This window comes from Mustelus asterias, chromosome 16 (genome assembly GCF_964213995.1).
Source record: "Mustelus asterias chromosome 16, sMusAst1.hap1.1, whole genome shotgun sequence".
Classification (NCBI taxonomy): domain Eukaryota; kingdom Metazoa; phylum Chordata; class Chondrichthyes; order Carcharhiniformes; family Triakidae; genus Mustelus; species Mustelus asterias.
In genome coordinates this window covers 8,753,338-8,772,721 of record NC_135816.1, presented here as the reverse complement: position 1 = coordinate 8,772,721, position 19,384 = coordinate 8,753,338, and the positions used below count along the sequence as shown (strand labels likewise).

General features: G+C 43.4%; 1 pseudogene; it reads left to right on the top strand.

The window, feature by feature from the left end:
- The first annotated feature begins 15,811 nt into the window (after positions 1–15,811).
- LOC144505607 (protocadherin gamma-A12 pseudogene) lies at positions 15,812–18,193 on the top strand (annotated as a pseudogene).
- Positions 18,194–19,384: the final 1,191 nt, after the last annotated feature.

Genomic DNA, 19,384 nt, shown 5'->3' with positions numbered 1-19,384 from the left:
ACACCTTTCAGTCAAGGCTCCTCCATCACATTATCTGGATGTATCCTGTTCTACTGGCAGGATAGAACTGCTGTGAGGGCCTAACCCTGGTATAATGTTGTCCCTAACGTCTGCTGTATGATGGTTTTGCTGCACTGTGCCATCCTTTCAAAATTGGCATGCCCCCAATTAAACATACATCTGAAATAGAGTGAAACAGGCTTCTGCATAGCTTGTTTGTTCCCTATAAGCATCTTCTCATTTAATGTGTACTTGTTCACATCAACAGACCATTGATTTTGATGGTCTCACCATTGGCCCCAGGTTCCATCTATTTTCATGACATCTATTCTTCAGTACTTCTCCATTCAAATGTCTGTTGACAGCACCACAGGTGACTAAGCTGAATGAATTCTGAAGTACATAACCATTAGGCATGCCCCTTTTGAAATGGTGACAGGGCCAACACGAGAGAAGTAACTTACCCGTCCTTGTGGAGACGAGGTCCCGTCTTCGAAATGGAAATACCCTCTATCATATTAGGTGATGTTATTGTCTGTTTAAATGAAATGGGTTAAGGGCAAATCCAAGAGCTCAAAGTACGCATCAATGATACACTTCGGACCTCCAGCAGGAGCAAATTGTACCTTCACCTCAATATATATATAACCTCATGCTCCAACATTTCCTTACACCCATTACCATTAAGCCAAGTACCAACGCTGGCTCATTAAGGCATGCCAGGAGCAACATTGGGCATAAAGACTGAGGTGCCAACTTGGTGAAGCTACAAAACAGGACTATATACATGCTAAATGACAGAAACAGCATGTTGTAGAGTTACAAGAGATCCCACCAGCAGCGGATCAGATTAGAGTTCTGCAGTCCTGTCACACCCAGTTGTGAAGGTTCGTGGACAGTTAAGCAACTGACAAGAAAGAGACGCTCCCTTCATGAGTGATGGCAAATCCAGCATATGAGAGCAAGAGACAAGATTTGACGGTTCACAATCATATTCAGCCCAGAATTATTAATGGCATAACTCTTCTTGACCCTTGCTGAAGTGCCCCATATTCTTGGATTCCTGCTTTCAGCCAAGTAGGTACAACCCAGTAATGTTAAAATAGGCAAACTTCACTCCAGACAGCAAATCTATGGACCCGGAAAACACCTTAGTTGTTTTGCTGAAGACTTGTGCCTCAGAAATAGACTTGATTGTTGCCAAGCAGTTCCACTAGGGCTACAAATTTGACATCTGCCTGGCAAAATGGAAATTCGTCCAGATATGCCCTGCCCCAATAAAACAATCCAGCCAGTAAGTATCTCATCAGTCCACTCTGAATCATCAGCCAAGTGCCAAAAGTGACAACGATGAAGCATTACACATTCACCAATAACTTGGTCACCATTGTTCACTTTGGGTTCAGTCAGGTCAATTCAGTTGCAGGTTTGATTACAGTCTTTGTTCCAAACTTGGACAGAAGAACTGAATTCTAGACCCGAAGTCAGAGTGATTCCTTTTACGTCGTGGCATCATTTGACCAAGTGCGGCATTGAAGAGTTGAAACATTATAGTTAATGTGCAACTTGCGAAAAGTTTTCATTTCTGAAGGCATAACAAGCACAAAATAATGCCTTTTTTTGGAGGCCAATTATTTTAGCTCAAGGGAGTGGATACATTTGTTATAATCTTCCTAAGTTTCCTAGAATCTGGAATGCGGTGGACTAGAAAGCCACAAACGTAGCACCCCTTTTTAAGGAAGGAGGGAGACAGAAAGCAGGAAATTATAGTCATGTTAGCCTGACATATATCATTGAGAAAATACTAGTATCCATTATTAAGGAAGTAGTGGCATGATATTTAAAACAATATAATACGCTCAAGCAGATTGAATGCATTTTGATGAAAAGTAAATTATGTTTGTCAAATTTGTTCGTTATTTGAGGATGCAACAAGAATGATAGATAAAGATAACCCTCTAGATGTAATATATGTGGATGAAAGGATAGATGGGTTGTAACCTAATTTATTGATGACATAGAGATTGGGGGCATAAAGTGATGTTGGCAGGGCACAGAAATCGGCAGAGGTATAGATAATTTAAGTGAAGAATTGACAGAGAGAATACAATGTATTATTATTTAATTGATGTTATCTGTAATATCGTATTAAACAGTATTAATATTATTTAACTAGAGAGAGGGCGAGAGTACAGAATGCTATGGAGCAGTGGGATCTGTATGTGCTTGCTTATAAATCACAAGAGGTTAGAAATCATTGATTTCTGCTCTCGATCATCATGAAAGTGGTGGAAGGCGTCATTAGAGTGCTATCAAGTGGCAGTTGCTTAGCAATAGCATACTCACTGATGCTCATTTTGGGTTCCCTCAGGTGCACTCAGCCCCATACCTCAGTCCAGCCTTGTTCCAAACAGGGACGAATGAGCTGAACTCAAAAGTTGAGGTGAGGATAAATGCCCTTGATATCAAGGCAGCATATGGCCGAGTTGGGTGCAAAGTTGATGTCAATGGAAATCAAGAGGAATCTCTGGTTGGATTGATATCTACACAAAGGAATATAGTGGTGTTTGTTGGTTTTCAATCACCGTATTCCCAGGACATCACTGCAGATGTTCGTCGGGATACTATCTTCGATTCAACCATCTGAAGCTCCTTCATTAATGACTCTTCTTCCATCATCAGATCAGAAGCATTAATGTTCACCGCTGATAGAACAATGCTTAGTATATGTCGTGACTCCTCAGGTACTGACTAAGTCCGTGTTCATATGTAGCAAGACCTGGACGGCATTCAGCTTTCGGCTGATAGGTGGCAAGTAACATTCCTGTCCTGAAAGTGACAGGCAGCGTGCAAGTTCAAGAAGAAACAAAATAGCCACCTCCTCCTGAAATTCAATGGCATTACCATCCTTGAAATGCCATCGGCAACATCCTCGGGGTTACCATTGACCAGAAACTGAAATGTACCAGCTAAATAAATATTGCGGCTACAAGAAGTAGTCAGAGGTTGGGAACTCCGCAGTTGGTAACTCACCTTCGTGTTCCCCGTCGCATGTCTACCTTCTAAAACCACAAGTCGGGAGTGTGAGCGAATCCTCTCTTCTTATCTGAATGAATACATCTCCAACAGCACTCAAGAAGCTCGATTCCATCTTGGGATCAGAAACAGCCCGCTTGGTTAGCATTCTGTCCGCCACTTAAAATTCCACTCCCTCACAACCGAATCACAGCGGCAGCAGTGTGGTCCATCTATAAAATGCAATGCAGGAAGTTAGCAATGTTCAACAGTAACTTTCAAATCTGCGATATTGACCACTTTGAACAATAAGGGCAGTAGATGCATGAGAAGGTCACTAGCTGTGGTGGGTTCCCCTCCAACCCACGCTCCAAATGAACGTGGAATGAAATCCGTGTTTCTTTCACTGTTGCTTGGTCAGAATCGTGAAACTCCCTTCCTGCTGGCACTTTGGTTGTCCCAACAAACCGTGCACTTCAGCGATTGAAGGTGGCGGCTCACCCCTAACTTCTCAAGGGCAATTAAGGATGGGCGATAAATGCAGGTCTAACCAACGACGTCTGCATCCCAAAACATATATTAAACCAGGGAAGCAAACAATGAGGATGGTACATAGAACATTGGTCTCTGCTGGCAGGGAAGAAGCAGTGCAACGTGAGAAGTCTCGCTACAACATTACAGGGTAGTTGTGAGACCATACCTAGACTACCGTCTGCATTTTTGCTCTACTTAATTAAGGAAAAGTATACTTGCATTGGAAGCACGTCAGAGAAGACTCACTAGGCTGATCTGTGCGATACAGTGGTTGTCTTGTGAAGGAAGGTTGGGCATTGAAGTTTATGAGGAGGCTTGACAGGTCGAGGCTGAGAGGATGTTTCCACACATCGGGGAATTTCGAGTTAGGGACACCATTCAGATTATAGGGTTCTCCCATCTAATATCCAGAGGAGGAACAATTTCTTCTCTCTGGTGTTCCTTAATATTTTATCCGAGAGATCAGTGGATTCTTGATCATTGAATATCTTCAAGGCCGAGTTCGACGGATGTTTGACCTAGAAGTGATTCAAGCACCAAGGCGGGAAGGCACAAATGTGAGTAATGCCACAATCAGAATGGCAATCATCTGATTGAATGGGAGCCCAGACACGAGCGCCTGAAGAGTCTATTCCCGCTTCTACTTCTTATTTTTCTATGTTTCTCTTGGATGTATCTTAGCACAACCGATATTCAGCCGTGTCTCTCCATCCTTAGATGAAGAATGAGCAATCTTGCTGATGAGTGTACGGTTTTTAGGTTCTTTTCTTAAGTGTATTATTTCACTGGTGTGGGCGTCGCTATCTAGGCAGCGTTTATTTCCTTTCCCAAACTATTGAGAAGGCGATGGTGAGTCGTCTTCTTGAATCGCTGCAGTCCATGTGGTGTAGGTACATCAACGTGTTGATCGGAAGAAATTTCCAGGGTTTTGATCCAACGACAGTGAAAAACTGCGAAAGTTCCAAGGCAGGATGGTGTGTGGCTTGGAGGGAAGGATGCAAATGCGTGGTGATTCCATATATCTGCTGCCCTTGTGTTTCGAGGTGACAGAGTGTACGTGTTTAGAAGGTGCTCTCGCTGGAGTCACTAGTTAAGCAATGAAAGAGTCCGTGCTTGCTTGCAACAAGAAAAAGACATTATTCAATCATGGGCTGAAAAGCGCAAAGCGTCATCCATGCCACACAAGTACCAATATCTTCTACCAAGAAAGAATCACACCTTCTCCCCTTGACTGTCAACGGGATTGGTGGTGCTGAAACCCTCAGCTTCAACATCCTGGAAATTGAGCAGAAAATTCATTTTATGAACCACATAAATGCTGCAGCTACAAGAGCGGCTCAGAGGTTCAATATTGTTTGGTGAACTACTCACAATCGTGACTTATCAAATTCTGCGACCGTCTGCGCGGCACAAGATATGAGTATGGTGGAATCCTGCAAGCTCGCCTGCATTAATGAAGTTCCAACAACACTGAAGAATTTTGTTACCCCTGACGGCAAAGCAACTGATTTGATTGGCTCTCCATCCACTCCTTCAAACATTCGTCATTTCTAACAATGACAGTGCATAACCTTTTGTTCTTCCATGGAACATGGGCGTCACTGGAAATGTCAACAATTGTTTTCCACCCTAATTGCACTTGAGTAGGTAATGCTGAGCCGTCTTTCTGAACTGCTGTATTCCTTGTTTTGCAGTTCCATGTTAGATCCCGCAACAGTGAAATATTGGAAAAATAGTTCCAAATCAGGATGCTTTGTGTCTCCACCAGTGGTGGAGTTCCCTTCATCTATTGCGCAGAGTTCGCAGCTTTGGAAGATTCTAATTGAGTGATAGTTAACTGTCAATCACCTGAAGCCTGAAAAGGGCCTCAAAATATGTTGATTACTGTTGAAACTAAACTAGTCAGTGACGCATCTCAGCTCTGTTTAAGAAATAGACTGTTGGACATGCACCGTCAGCAAGTGGGCGCACAAACACTAGGTGACGACTGCATTGATGAAGAACGAGGTGTCAAGTTTGAAATTCTTCAGTCAGGTGGCAACTTCCTCATCACAGTAGAACAGTGAGACCGCCACTGAAGCAAAGGTCGGGGCAGTTGTCAACTATATGCACCATAGCTTCTACTTCACCATAGTTACACAGGGTGAGATTCAGTGTTGTCAAAGGAAGAAGATGCTGTGATAGGGCCTGACTTCAATGCGAAACCTATTCAGTTTGACCCACTTGCCACACGGGAGGTCAAGGCCTAGGGTCATCAGCCAGGCGTTGGTCCTGGACTATGTTGTTGGTATTGTGCCACAGGTCCTTTCACTGGTCAATTGCCTGACCCTGGCAGGTTGGTCCAGATTGTCCCCATTTGAGGTGAGGTGTTTGCTGGGTGGGTAATAACTTCTACCAGTGGCAGATCCGGATATTTGTGCACTCTTTCTTGCTATTGTGCCGTGCTCGCTTCACAACAGATTCTGGTAGAACAATGTTGCAGAGCACAGGTAGTCAGTTATGGTTGCTGATCGGATTGCTCCTGAGATGTTTCTCATGGTCTCATTCGGCTTGACATCTACCAGTGTGCAGTGCGCAGAATTCTTCCAGGAGGACGTGCAACATTCAGCTACTGAGTAGCAGAGAGCCAAAGAAAGAGTTCTTAAAGTTCTGTTGTTGGCTCTTCAAGATGAACCTGCAAGCTTGTTGATGAAATTGATGCGAGTCTTCAATTTAGTTGCGAATTTCTGGAGGTGTGGCTGAAGATCATTGTGCAGTCCAAAACGACACCAAGATAGGTGGGTGCAGGATGGTGTTTGATGCGGCTGCCGTTTAGGTAGCGGTCAATTTCCTGGTGAGCTCTTGTGTCCCGAAGATTGTAGGCATAAAATACTGTTTTGGCAGCACTTGGTTTGGGGCACCGGATTTGAAAGTAGTCAGAGAGGTCCTCATTAAACGCATTGTTAATGTTCTTGAAAGCACTTGATTGACAAGCACCGCAGATGTCATCTGCCTTGATGAAAGAGTGATTATATGTGGCTGGAAGATCATTTATACGCAGGTTGACCAGGGTCAGACACCTTTACGTGCCTGTACGTTTCTACTTTCCTGATATGAAAGGAGCACAATCTCTTCATCCAGGAAAACAGTAAAACCTTATAATTTCACAGTGCATCCCATTGCAAAGCTGTGTGCAACCAGTTTTGCGGCGTAGTCGCCGGCTTCAATTTCTACGAGGATGTACTCTTTCATTTTTGAAAATAGAATTTCCAACTTTTAACTAAGTAGAAAATTTGCAACTTGAATTGAGACAAATCAAACTGTTTAAAAATGCAAGACCACATTCGCAACCAGAAAACTCGGGGATTGTGAGGAGAGAATCATTTCCAATAATTGAGACAACCACGGAAACACAACCGTCTAATGAACAGACATGAAAAATGCAAAGTGCTGGATATTTAAACAATAGCTGCCACAGGTAGGCGCATTCAAAACATCTTGGGAATGCCGAAGTAGTATTTCAAGGCAAAGTTAGCAGCCACTAGAGAGGGGTTGCAAGTGATCCTGGCAGTGCTAGTCGCTTCGAGAAGTCAAATCGACGGGAAAACATGGATCTCATAATAATTGCAACATCTTCTACATCTGCCCACATTCAATAAACCAACTAACCTAAATTGGCTGCAACGTTTAAAACATGGGCACGTGGTCAGCACTGCTGCTTCACAGCTCCAGGGACCTGGGTTCGAATCCTGGCTCGGGTCTGTGTGGGTTTGCACATTCTCCCTGTGTGTGCGTGGGTTTCCTCCGGGTGCTCCGGTTTCCTCCCACAGTCCAAAGATGTGCGAGCTAGGTTGATTGCCATTCTAAATTGCCCCTTAGTGTACCGGGATGCATAGGTTAGAGGGGTTAGTGGGTAAATATGTAGGGATATGTGGATAGGGCCTGGGTGGGATTGTGGTTGGTGCAGGCCCGATGGGCCGAATGGCATCTTTCTGCACTGTAGGATTCTATGGTTCTATGCGTTTCAAGCACAGTCAAGGGACACGTAACCGTATATTATTGTTCGGTTTTATTGTGCTCTCACCGCTCCCCCCCCCCCCCCGCCCCCGTCCCCAATGTATGATATATGTGTGTGACGAAGTATTTTTCTTATTTTTCTCAGGTACTGGTTAATGCATTTGTTTTTGTTTTGAATCAAGGAAACATTTTTCGATTCGCTCCTTTTTCGATCACAGCTTAGTTAAATATATTCTGATTTGAAAATACATATGCTCATAAAAAAGGAACCTAAAGGTTTGCCTTGACCTACGAAGGAGGTTAAAGCAAGATAGAGGGAGCCAGTTCACTTCTTCCTACCTGGTCATCAAAAAGTTGAATGCCCATATCTGGAATTGCTCCCATACACTAGCGAAGTAATTTGAGTGCTTTCGTAGAATAAGAGGTATCTGGCGAGAAGTGAAGGGCTCAGTCCTTGGAAAAAATAAGAGTTACTTAAAGGTGGAGTTCTACCTGACAATTCCGAAAACGGATATTTTAAAAGGGATGGTGAAACATAGAATTTGAGGAAAGAACAATAAAACAAAAAAGAAAGGCCGCAAAGAGAGAGAGGAACTGAAGGAGAAGAGAAAATTCCAGTAATGAGAAAATGAAAGCGAGTTTAAATTAAAATATGTCGAGTTGATAAGGGAAATCCTCATTGCTACCAGCTGACAGCGCCAGCTCAGTCTTAGGACTCAGTTATTCAAGTTTTACCATTTCGCTTTACATTTATTCAAGAGATGGACACCTTCTTTACTTTTTTGGAAAGGGGAGCACAGTACTTAAAGTGGACAGACCAAAACTTCTCCCGACTATGTAGAGTAAGTTGACAGGAAACACTCTACATTTACTTCCATTTGCCCGAGGAAAGTGCGACACGCTATGAGGCAGCAAATAGTATTATTGTGAATGCGTACGAGTTAGTGCCAGAGGAGTACCGTCAGTAATTTCGTGCGCTCAGGAAATCATCTACCCATATGCACCTGGAATTTGAACAGCTTAAGCGACTTACATTGGACTGTTTGGTACGAGCAATTAAAATTGAGGCCAGCTGCGTGAACCTTCATGAAATAATTTTCCAGTTCAAGAACTCCATCGCCTCCTAATGAAGACTCAAATAGAGAAACAGGGAGTAACATTGGCCAGGTATGCAGCAATATGCAGCAACTCTAGATAATGCTTATGAGCTGTTCCACAAACCCTCATCCCAAAGGAAACCATTCCCCAGTCAACTGCCGCCAACTGGGAAGGAAACGGGGTTGGAGCGTGATCGGAAACTGTGCACCCCTGGCGAAGAAGGGAGAGGTGGAAACACAGAGTGCTTCCTCAGGCGAGAAACGATGGTGCTGAGTAGAGGAGCGTGGCCAAGAGTCCAATACGGCATCTCCACACCATGTTTTAATTGCCACAAGGAATGATACCATCGTGCTGATTACTGGAGGTCACGGAGGTTGCGGGGGGCGGGGGGGGGGGGGGGGGGAGGGGTTGGTGGTGTGGAGGGGGGGGGGACGCATGTTTTGTTGGCGCACACAATCCTCATGCAGAACATTGGAGTCAGACATAAAGCGTAGCAGACCAAATCATGGCGTTGCAATTCCCTATAGACGCATCACTGTGAGTGTGGATGAATTAAAACAAACCTTTAGAGTAACAAGAGTTTTGATCAGAAAGAAATGTCCACATTTCCTCATTCCAAGGTGGATAAGCTATAAAGGGTCCGGCCAAACTCTATTTCTGGAAAAAGTCATGATCTTTCCACATGAGTGTGTAGTATGTGCATAAGTGTTTGCACTGAGTTTTGAAGGAGAGTGTATGTTCTTCCCTTTATACCGAGTGCTCTTGAAGTGCAACACTGTGTCGGAACATGACTGTGGGAAGTGTCCCCAGCTTGCCAATGAACAGGTGGACGTGTTCCTCAGCAATTACCAGGCGTGTCAAAAGTGATAGCCTGCCTTATAATCTCAGAGACCACGACCGAAGCCAAAGAGACAGAAAGTGTCCGATCTGCTCTGTAGTCAGACGACAGTTCTGTCAAAGGAATTTGATGTGGCATCGCAGACAGATGACCCGAATGTCTGGTTAACTGAGACCTTTCTCGGGAGTTTATACGGACATAAGGAGGAGATAAGTGGGTCTTCCCTGGTTGCAAATCGGCAAAACGACCTGTTAAAAATTTAGCTCAGATTGCCGAAACGGAAATTTAGGCAGATGCAATTCCTGAATAATTTGAATACGGAAATGGAGGCCCCCATTCACAGATCTGCCAACCTGGAAAACGCAGTGATCCGTCAGGTCACGTTGCTGCTCAGGTACCGTGGGGAGATATTAAAGCTAACACAGGAAATCCATATGCTTGGCAAGCTCGCGTATGAAACACCCAAGACAGCATCAGCCAGAATTCTGACCGCCCACACCTCCACAAGGATGTTGTAAGGGTCTACAGAACCTGCCACACCTGCTAGATTGTGTGAAAACGACAGTCTGCAATGAAGCTTTCAGCGAAGATCCCAATGATAGCTTTAGAATAATCATTCCCAATGTCCAAGTGAAGTGTGACCCCTGCGAAAATCAAACTGAGTTATTAGTGTATCCTAATCGGAGGCAGTTCCCCTGAGAATCTTATCGGCCAAAATTATAGCGGGTAAACCCAATTCTTTAACCTGTATGGGCTGTCCATCCATTTCCAGTTGGATCGGCGCTCAGTTTCCATGCCCTGAATGTTCCAATAAATCATAGCGGAAGGGGGCTAGGCAAGACAGTTCACCTTTCATCTGACACTGACGGTTATTGAATATGGAATTCCTCACAGATCTGATTATCCTGAATGCAGTGGACGTCAATGGTAACGCACCGTTGGTCGACCATGAGATATACAGGCCGACTATAACAGTCAACACTGCTAAAGGTAACTTCATTGCAAAATCAACGCTGCTGATTGAGATGAAGGCACGAATGCTGAGTTAACTTATTCTTTCACCCATTAGGTTTCCGAAAGCATTCGCGCGAACAGTTCAAATTGGAACCGAGAACTGGGGCGATCAAGGGGTGCTCGATTTTGAACAATCGGTTGTTTATGAACTTGATGTACAAGCTGTGGATAACGCTTTGCCTGCATTAGCAGGACATGCTAAAGTGTTGATTAGCTTAATTTACGTTAATGATAATTGTCCCGTGTTAGAGATAACATCATTATCCAGCACGATCTCTGAAGATGCTGCAACAGAGACAGCTATAAAGATTGAGATTCGGGGGTAAATGGAGAAGTACAGTGCCAGGTTCCTGGGGATATTTCACTTAAACTGCAGAAGTCTTTAAAGAATTTCTTTGAATTGGGTCGCGAAACAGTTCCATTCTACAACATTTCGACTTCAGCCTGGGACAGAGGCTCGCCCACACTTTCAACGCGTGAACCTATCTTGGTTGCAGTTCCTGATATCAATTATGATGCACCGAGATTTACAAAACCCTTGTATAATCTCTACCTGATGGAGAACAACACTTCTGGTGTTCCTATTCCCTGTGAACACTTTAGATCTCGATATGGACCGAAGTGGAGAAGCCGTGTTCGCTACATTCCATTGACTACGAGCAAGCTAAACTGTTCCAGATCAAAGTTCAAGCCCAGGATGCCGGATCTCCTCCAATGATCAGCACTGCCATCGTGAATGTTATTATATTGGATCAAAATAACAACGCGCCTATTATTATTTCACCTCCACCGTGGAACTATTCCCGATCAGTGGAGATTGCGCCCCAGTCAGTGTCTCCAGGATGCCTGCTCACCAAGTTAATCGCAACTGATGCAGATTCCGGTCAGAATTCAACACTTTGCTACCAACTGTTGCTGGCCACTGATCCCAATCTGTTTACTGTGGGATTCTCTCTGGAGAAATCAGAGCAACGCGAAATGTTAGACAGCAAAAAATCGTCAGAAAAAACTGATTCTGGTTGTGAAGGACAATGGACAGCCCAGTCTCTCCAGTACCGCCACGACCTCCTTCTCATAGGGAGCCAATGCTACAGAAAACTCTTTGGAACTAATTGAAGAACTGAGGCAGTCGAAGTATTTTTCGGTACGTAATCGTTATTTAATTATCGTTCTAAGATCAACTTCGTTTTTGTTTCTTTTCACGATCATTTTTCTGGTCGCCCTGAAATTTGAAGAAAACAGAGGTTTTACTGAAGGCGACAATGCCACTGCTCGTTGTACCAGCTGGAGAAATTCGAATGGCGATTTTCATCGCAGGCCTGCCCCAAGCGAGCCATTTAATTATAGCAGAATTACTGAGACTGAAGGGTATCGTGATTCCGTTTGCTTATCTCCAGAAATATCCAGGAGTGATTTTCTTTTTGTTTCTGAAGCCCTGCCATCCTACCCTACATTACAGTGAATGTCCAGCACACCAACGCGATGCATTCATTTGAACAGCCATTTTTAGGTAATGATACAGATGAAGAGTTTTTCGTTACCTTTTGAACTGGCGGATTTTATTTTGCATATAAGTCTAAATTTTCACCTAAGCATAGAAGGCTAGATGGGTCAAATCTTTATTTCGAAGTTTCTACATGTTCCTATCATTGATATAACTACCACTTCCGTGACAGCCCATTCTAGTACATATTGTATTAACGTTAGCATGAAACCTAACTTTTGCTTGTTTCAATATTTGCTTCTGTTGTTTCTCCTTTGGTCCCCTTATATGAGGAAGGATATATTGGCATTGGAGGGAGTGCAGAGAAGGTTCACCAGGTTGATACCGGAGATGAGGGGTTTGGATTATGAGGAGAGGCTGAGGAGATTGGGTTTGTACTCGTTGGAGTTTAGAAGGATGAGGGGGGATCTTATGGAGACTTATAAGATAATGCGGGGGCTGGATAGGGTGGAGGCGGAGAGATTCTTTCCACTTAGTAAGGAAGTTAAAACTAGAGGACACAGCCTCAAAATAAAGGGGGGTCGGTTTAAGACAGAGTTGAGGAGGAACTTCTTCTCCCAGAGGGTGGTGAATCTCTGGAATTCTCTGCCCACTGAGGTGGTGGAGGCTACCTCGCTGAATATGTTTAAAGCGCGGATGGATGGATTCCTGATCGGTAAGGGAATTAAGGGTTATGGGGATCAGGCGGGTAAGTGGTACTGATCCACGTCAGATCAGCCATGATCTTATTGAATGGCGGGGCAGGCTCGAGGGGCTAGATGGCCTACTCCTGCTCCTATTTCTTATGTTCTTATGTTCTTACACTGTTGGATTTTTTAACACATGTGGAATCCCTGCAGTGCAGAATGAGGCCATTTGGCCCATTGCATCTGCACCAACTCCCCCACAGAGTATCTTACAAAGGTGGTATCCCGTAACCCTAAGTATTTACGCCACTTATTCCCATAATCTCTCTATCTTGGCATGCTAACGGGCAATGTAGCATGGCCAGTCAAATTAACCTGCAAATCTTTGGACTGTGAGAGGAAACTGGAGCACCTGGAGACAGGGAGAAATGTGCAAACTGCATACAGAGAATCAGCCAAGACTGGAGTTGAACCGGAGTTTTGATTAGGTTGATTGACAGAGACACAGTCATGTGCTTAATGGGAGGAGTTAAAGGAAGATACACAGTTTCTCTTTCATTTTAAACTAAGCAGTTTCAGCCTGGTTCTGAAAGAAGCAAGTCTGCCTCTCTGCCTCTCTCTCTCTCTGGAGGTTGTCTAGGTGCTCCAGGGCTGGCAACCTAAGTCCAAGCACGTAAACCTGTCTTTAGCTCACTGATTTTTGAAGATAGGTATATGTCTGTAAGAGGAATATTGCTTGAATTGGAACGCATAGAGATAGGTTAGCAGTTATGAATTTAATCCTGTCATGTTTAAGTGTTGTTCAATTGTTCAATGTTATGCTAATTAATTTGTTATAGTTAAACTGTACTGTTAAATAAAGCGTGTTTTTATAAAAGGCTTCACAGTATGTCAGTAGAATCACACCTGGAGTGAATCCTCCAATTAGTGTCAAAATAGCCAATTGTTAGTCTGACTTCAAAGTATATTTTGGTGTTTCTGATCCTTACATTAACAAGATCGTAAGGCATAATCGGAATGTGCAGGACGCTCTCTCCTCACTGTCTAAAATCATCCTATGACAAGTCACGTTGAACTAAAATCTTTGCGTCTACCCTCGAATGCCTTTTGAGATTTTCCAGTAAGCATCCATCGTAAAATGAAGCTTTTTCCCATTGGGTTACATTTGACCAGAAACTGAACTGGACGACCCATATAAAAACTGTGCCTACCAGAACAGGTCAAAGTCTGGGAAGTGACTCAACTGCTGACTGCCAAAGCTTGCCCCCCGACTACAAGGCGCACGTCTGGAGTTTAATGGAATACTCTCCAATTGCCTGGATGGGTGCAAGTCCAACAACGTTCAAAAAGCTTCACACGATCCAGCACAAAGCAGCCCGCTCGATAGCTCCCCCTTCCACAAACCATTCACTCCCTTCACCACCGACGAACAGTAGCAGCCGTGTGAACCAGCTACAAGATAGGGGCGGCACGGTAGCACAGTGGTTAGCACTGCTGCTTCACAGCTCCAGGGACCTGAGTTCGATTCCCGGCTTGGGTCACTGTCTGTGTGGAGTTTGCACATTCTCCTCATGTCTGCGTGGGTTTCCTCCGGGTGCTCTGGTTTCCTCCCACAGTCCAAAGATGTGCGGGTAGGTTGATTGGCCCTGCTAAAATTGCCCCTTAGTGTCCTAGATTAGAGGGATTAGCGGTTAAAATATATGGGGATAGGGCCTGGGTGGGATTGTGGTCGGTGCAGACTCGATGGGCCGAATGGCCTCTTTCTGTACTGTAGTGTTTCTATGAAGATGCACTGCAGGAACTCAGCAAGATAGCCACAACCACTGTCATCAAGAAGGATAAGATCAACAATACCTCGGAGCGCCACAACGTGCAGGTTCCGCTCCAAGCCACTTATCATCCTGACTTCGAAATATATTACCATTTCTGCACTGTCGGTGAGTCAAATACTGGACCTCCCTCCCGAACAGCTTTGTGGGTTTACCTACACCTCAGTGACTGCAGCGGTTCTCTCGCACAAAGTTTCTCAGTTCATCTATAAAGGGTAGCAAAAATGACGACCAGGCGACTGATATAGCGTTCTGGTCACATCTACAGATTTGGAACAAGCATCTTTCTAGTTCAGCATTTTGCGAGATATGGTGCCATCCAGGCAATTGGAGAGTATTCCATCAAACTCCAGACTTGCGCCTTGTAGTTGGGAGGCAAGCTTTGGGAGTCAGCAGTTGAGTTACTCGCCGCATGATTCCTAGACTTTGACCTGTTCTGGTAGGCACAGTGTTTATATTGCCAGCCCAGTTCAGTTTTGGGCCAAATGTAACCCTATGGAAAAAAGTTTCATTTTAAGACGGATGTTTACTGGAAATACTCAAAAGGCATGCAAGGGTAGACACCAAGATTTTAGTTCAACGTGACTTGTCATAGGAAGATTTTAGACAGTGAGGAGAGAGCGTCCTGCACATTTAAACTATGTCGTATGATCTTGTTATGATCCTAGAAAGATCGCAAATGCCCTCCCTCGCTTTATCGTTGCAGGCAGCTACCCGACGAATTGCTCGACCACTTAATTGATGTAGCAGTGCATAACTGAAGACAATGAAACAAGCAGCAGACTTATGTTTCTGCCAGCAGCGTGGTTGTTCAAATTTAATATGATGCTTCTAAATTGCATCATGCAGGCGAAATATTGTACACGAAAATCCATCTGATATGCATCGCTGCGCAGCAGAACAAAAAAAAGATGAACAGCATGAACATCACTTTTCGATTGCATAAAATCTTTACGGTTTTCGTTTAGGTGATACCATTCGATATTTTAGTTGCACAATTTTAATTGTCGTGGCTGGTTACATTAGAAATAATATTGAGACAGTTTTTCTTTAAGAAACCTTTGGTGCAATTATTGGATGAGACTCGCTGTGTCGCTGTCTACCAATTAGGAGCTGGAACGTCGCCGGAGATCTACCCCCTCCCCCATCAGTGAAGCGCTGACCAGAAGACGGGAGACAGAGATGCTGTGTGTGCGTTACGCTCTGCGGCCATGTTCAGAAATAATAGTGAGGTTTAATATTTTCTTTCCTCGGTTTAATATCGGTTCTCAACTCATATGTGACAGAGTCAGTCAGTTTATGTAAACGACTAGGATAGATTTTGATTTTTTTAAACAACAACACGCAACCCAGAACAATGGCGAATACGAGCAGGGGCGGAACGTCTTTTGTTTTTCTGCTTTGTGTGTTGGACCTGGTTTCAGGCCACATTCGCTACTCGATTCCCGAGGAACTGGAGCATGGGGCCTTTGTTGGAAATATCGCCGAAGATTTAAAACTGCAAGTTTGGGAATTATCTTCTCGAAAAATTCGGCTGCTCGCCGATGTCAGGAAGAAGTATATTGAGCTAAATCCGGAGAATGGGATTTTATTTATGAATGAACGAATTGACAGAGAGGATATTTGTAGGCAAAGTTCTACCTGTTCTCTTGCTCTCCAAATAGCACTCGACAATCCGTTAGAAATGCATCACGTTATGGTGGAAATAGTAGATATAAATGACAATGCTCCTACTTTTGAAAAGGACGAGTTTTTATTGGAGATTGTTGAAGTAATTGCACCTGGGACGCGCTTTCCTGTCGAGAGTGCGCATGATCCGGACGTGGGCACAAATGCAATCAGCACTTACCAGATCAGTCCAAACGAGCACTTTGGTCTCAAAGTGCAGAGCAGAAGCGATGGGAGTAAAAGTGCGGACCTGATATTAGAGAATCCGTTGGACCATGAACACCAGTCCAGCTATGAACTCGTATTGACGGCCATGGACGCCGGGACACCTCAGAGATCTGGCACAGCTCGGATTATCGTTATTGTGCTGGACAGCAACGATAACGCACCTGTATTCGATCATGAAATATACCGGACTAGTGTGCCCGAAAACGCGGCTCTGGGTACATTAGTGCTAAAAATCAACGCTGCTGATTTAGATAAAGGGACAAATGCTGAGGTGTCATATTCTTTCACCAGACACGTTCCCCGAAGGATTCGTAAAATGTTCAAATTAGATCCTGTGACGGGGGAGATTGCGCTTCAAGGAGTATTGGATTTCGAAGAATCAAGTGTTTATGAACTTGATGTACAAGCAATGGATAATGCTCCACTGGTGGGTCTTGCCAAAGTTATGGTCGAACTAATTGATGTGAATGATAACGCACCCCAGGTAGAGGTGGCGTCAGTATCGAATACAATCGCCGAAGATGCCCAGCCTGGAACTGTGATTGCTATAATCAATGTGGTGGATCTGGATTCAGGGGAAAATGGGCAGATTTATTGTCAAATTCCTGCGAATATTCCATTTAAACTTCAAAAGTCTTTGATGAATACCTATGAGTTGGTTACTCGTGATACCCTCGATCGTGAAACAGCGCCAGGATACAACATTTCAATTTCAGCATGGGACGGAGGATCGCCCCCTCTGTCAACGCAGAAAACCATTGTGGTGTTCGTTTCTGATATAAATGACAACGCACCGATTTTCGCTCAATCGTTATATAACGTATATCTGATGGAAAATAACACACCTGGTGCTTCCATATTTGCAGTTACAGCATTAGATTCTGATTTGGGCCAGAATGGTGAGCTGATCTATTCTATTTTGGAGAATAGCATAGAACAAGACCGTGGTCAGGTCACAATTAACTCCAAAAATGGCAACATTTACTCACTTCATTCCTTTGACTATGAAGAACTGAAGCAATTCCAGATCAATGTTCACGCTCAGGATGGTGGATCTCCTCCACTGACCAGCACTGCCACGGTGAATGTTATTATCCTGGACCAAAATGACAATGCTCCAGTTATTGTTTCACCTGTAGTATGGAACAGTTCAGCATCAGTGGATATTACGCCGCCGTCAGTATATCCAGGATACCTAGTTACCAAGGTAATCGCTGCTGATGCCGATTCTGGACAGAATGCACGGCTTTCATACCAGCTGTTGGAAGCCATTGATCCCAGTCTGTTTACTGTGGGTCTCCTCTCTGGCGAAATCAGGGCATCCCGACATTTTGGAGACCATGACATCATCAAAGAAAGACTGGTGCTCTTGGTAAAGGATAATGGCCAGCCGCGTCTCTCCAGTACGGCCACCATCATCTTTACAATCTTGGCCAATGTTACAGAGAAATCTTCTGAACGAACCCACGAAGCCAAATATTCAATTTATTTTCCGGATCTAAATCGCTATTTGATCATTATTTTAGGATCAACTTCGCTTCTGTTTCTTGTTATCATATTTTTTCTGATCGCACTGAAGATTAAACAAGAAAGTAATATTGCTGAAGATCACCGCGCTACAGTTTGTTGTTACAGACGGAGGAATTCTAATCAGTCCTTTAATCCGAGACCTACAGGAAACGAGTCTTTACATTATGCTGGATCTTGTCAGGCTGAAGGGTTTGGTTATACTGTGTGTTTAACTCCAGAATCATCTAAGAGCGATTTTCTATTTTTGAAACCCTGTCATCCAACTTTGCCTTTCAATGAAGCGAATATCCACAACATCAACGGGATGTCTTAATTTTTACAATAACTATTAAGCTGACAGCTAATTTACTTTGATGCAGAGTTAATATTCGCACTCGATCACAAAATGCGATTTATATATTTTATTAACTCCTTCTATAGTTATTAGAAGTCATTATAGGGGAAAATGTTGTCCTTTTCGTACCATATGTCCATGGTGCGAAATAATAGTGACGTTCTGCCAACCATGAGCAGTGCACACTACATTAAGGTGAGCGTCAAACGAGGCTCCACTTGTTTCAATTCCTGTTTAGGTGAAGTGCATGTTAATATGTCTCTCTGTAATTCCTCTCTCCGCTGTTGTGCTTTTTTGTGTTTTCGCATGTACATTGAACTGAGGAGTAGCAAAAAAAAAACACTCGGAACTTGGGCCTTTCAAAGCTGAATACAACATGTCACGGAATTAAAATGTTTCCGTTAGGTTCCGCGCTAAACCAAGTCATTCCCTTTCCCACTACGTATAGTGAGAATTAATCGTTGTTTAACAAAAGCATCCTTTTAAAATATTAAGTGTGATACAAAAATAATATGCAAACATTTGATCGATATTGTCTGGATCAAATTGTTTCTCACATTTACTTCTAATTTTACCTATGAATTATTGCGATGAGGTCATCTATTTTAGTAATTGGATACCGGGAGTCGCAACATTCGCATAATAAATACCTACTGTAGTATTGAATGTGCCATGATTGATATGTTACAAACTCTAACAGCAGTTGTATAAGCTTACACTACCTTGTGATTGTGCAAAACAGCCACCACATTGTTACATATAATTCAAATGCTTTCAGAATTATTTTATTCTGACATTTGTGCGCAGTAATTAAAAATACAAAATTAGGTGTTAACTGAAATCAAAAGATTACACAGTTGACAATTATATGAAGACAGTTCCAACTGATTTTTCATATAATCTCAGTAAAGATTCTATGTGAAAGCCATGCCTTGTCCAACAACCTGAGCTTGCTTTTGATATTTGAGCATTTAAATCCGTCACTGTGAACTGAATTTTGATTGTGCAATTTGAATTTATTGGTGAAAAGTGGTAGGAAAAATAAATCTGAAGCATGTCATGCAAAATGTATGTTGGAGAAATACACACCTATTGTAGTTTACGTTTTTGAAGGGCCTAAGATTCGATAATCCGAGGAGCAGTAAACATAACAGAATCTATTTTCCTTAA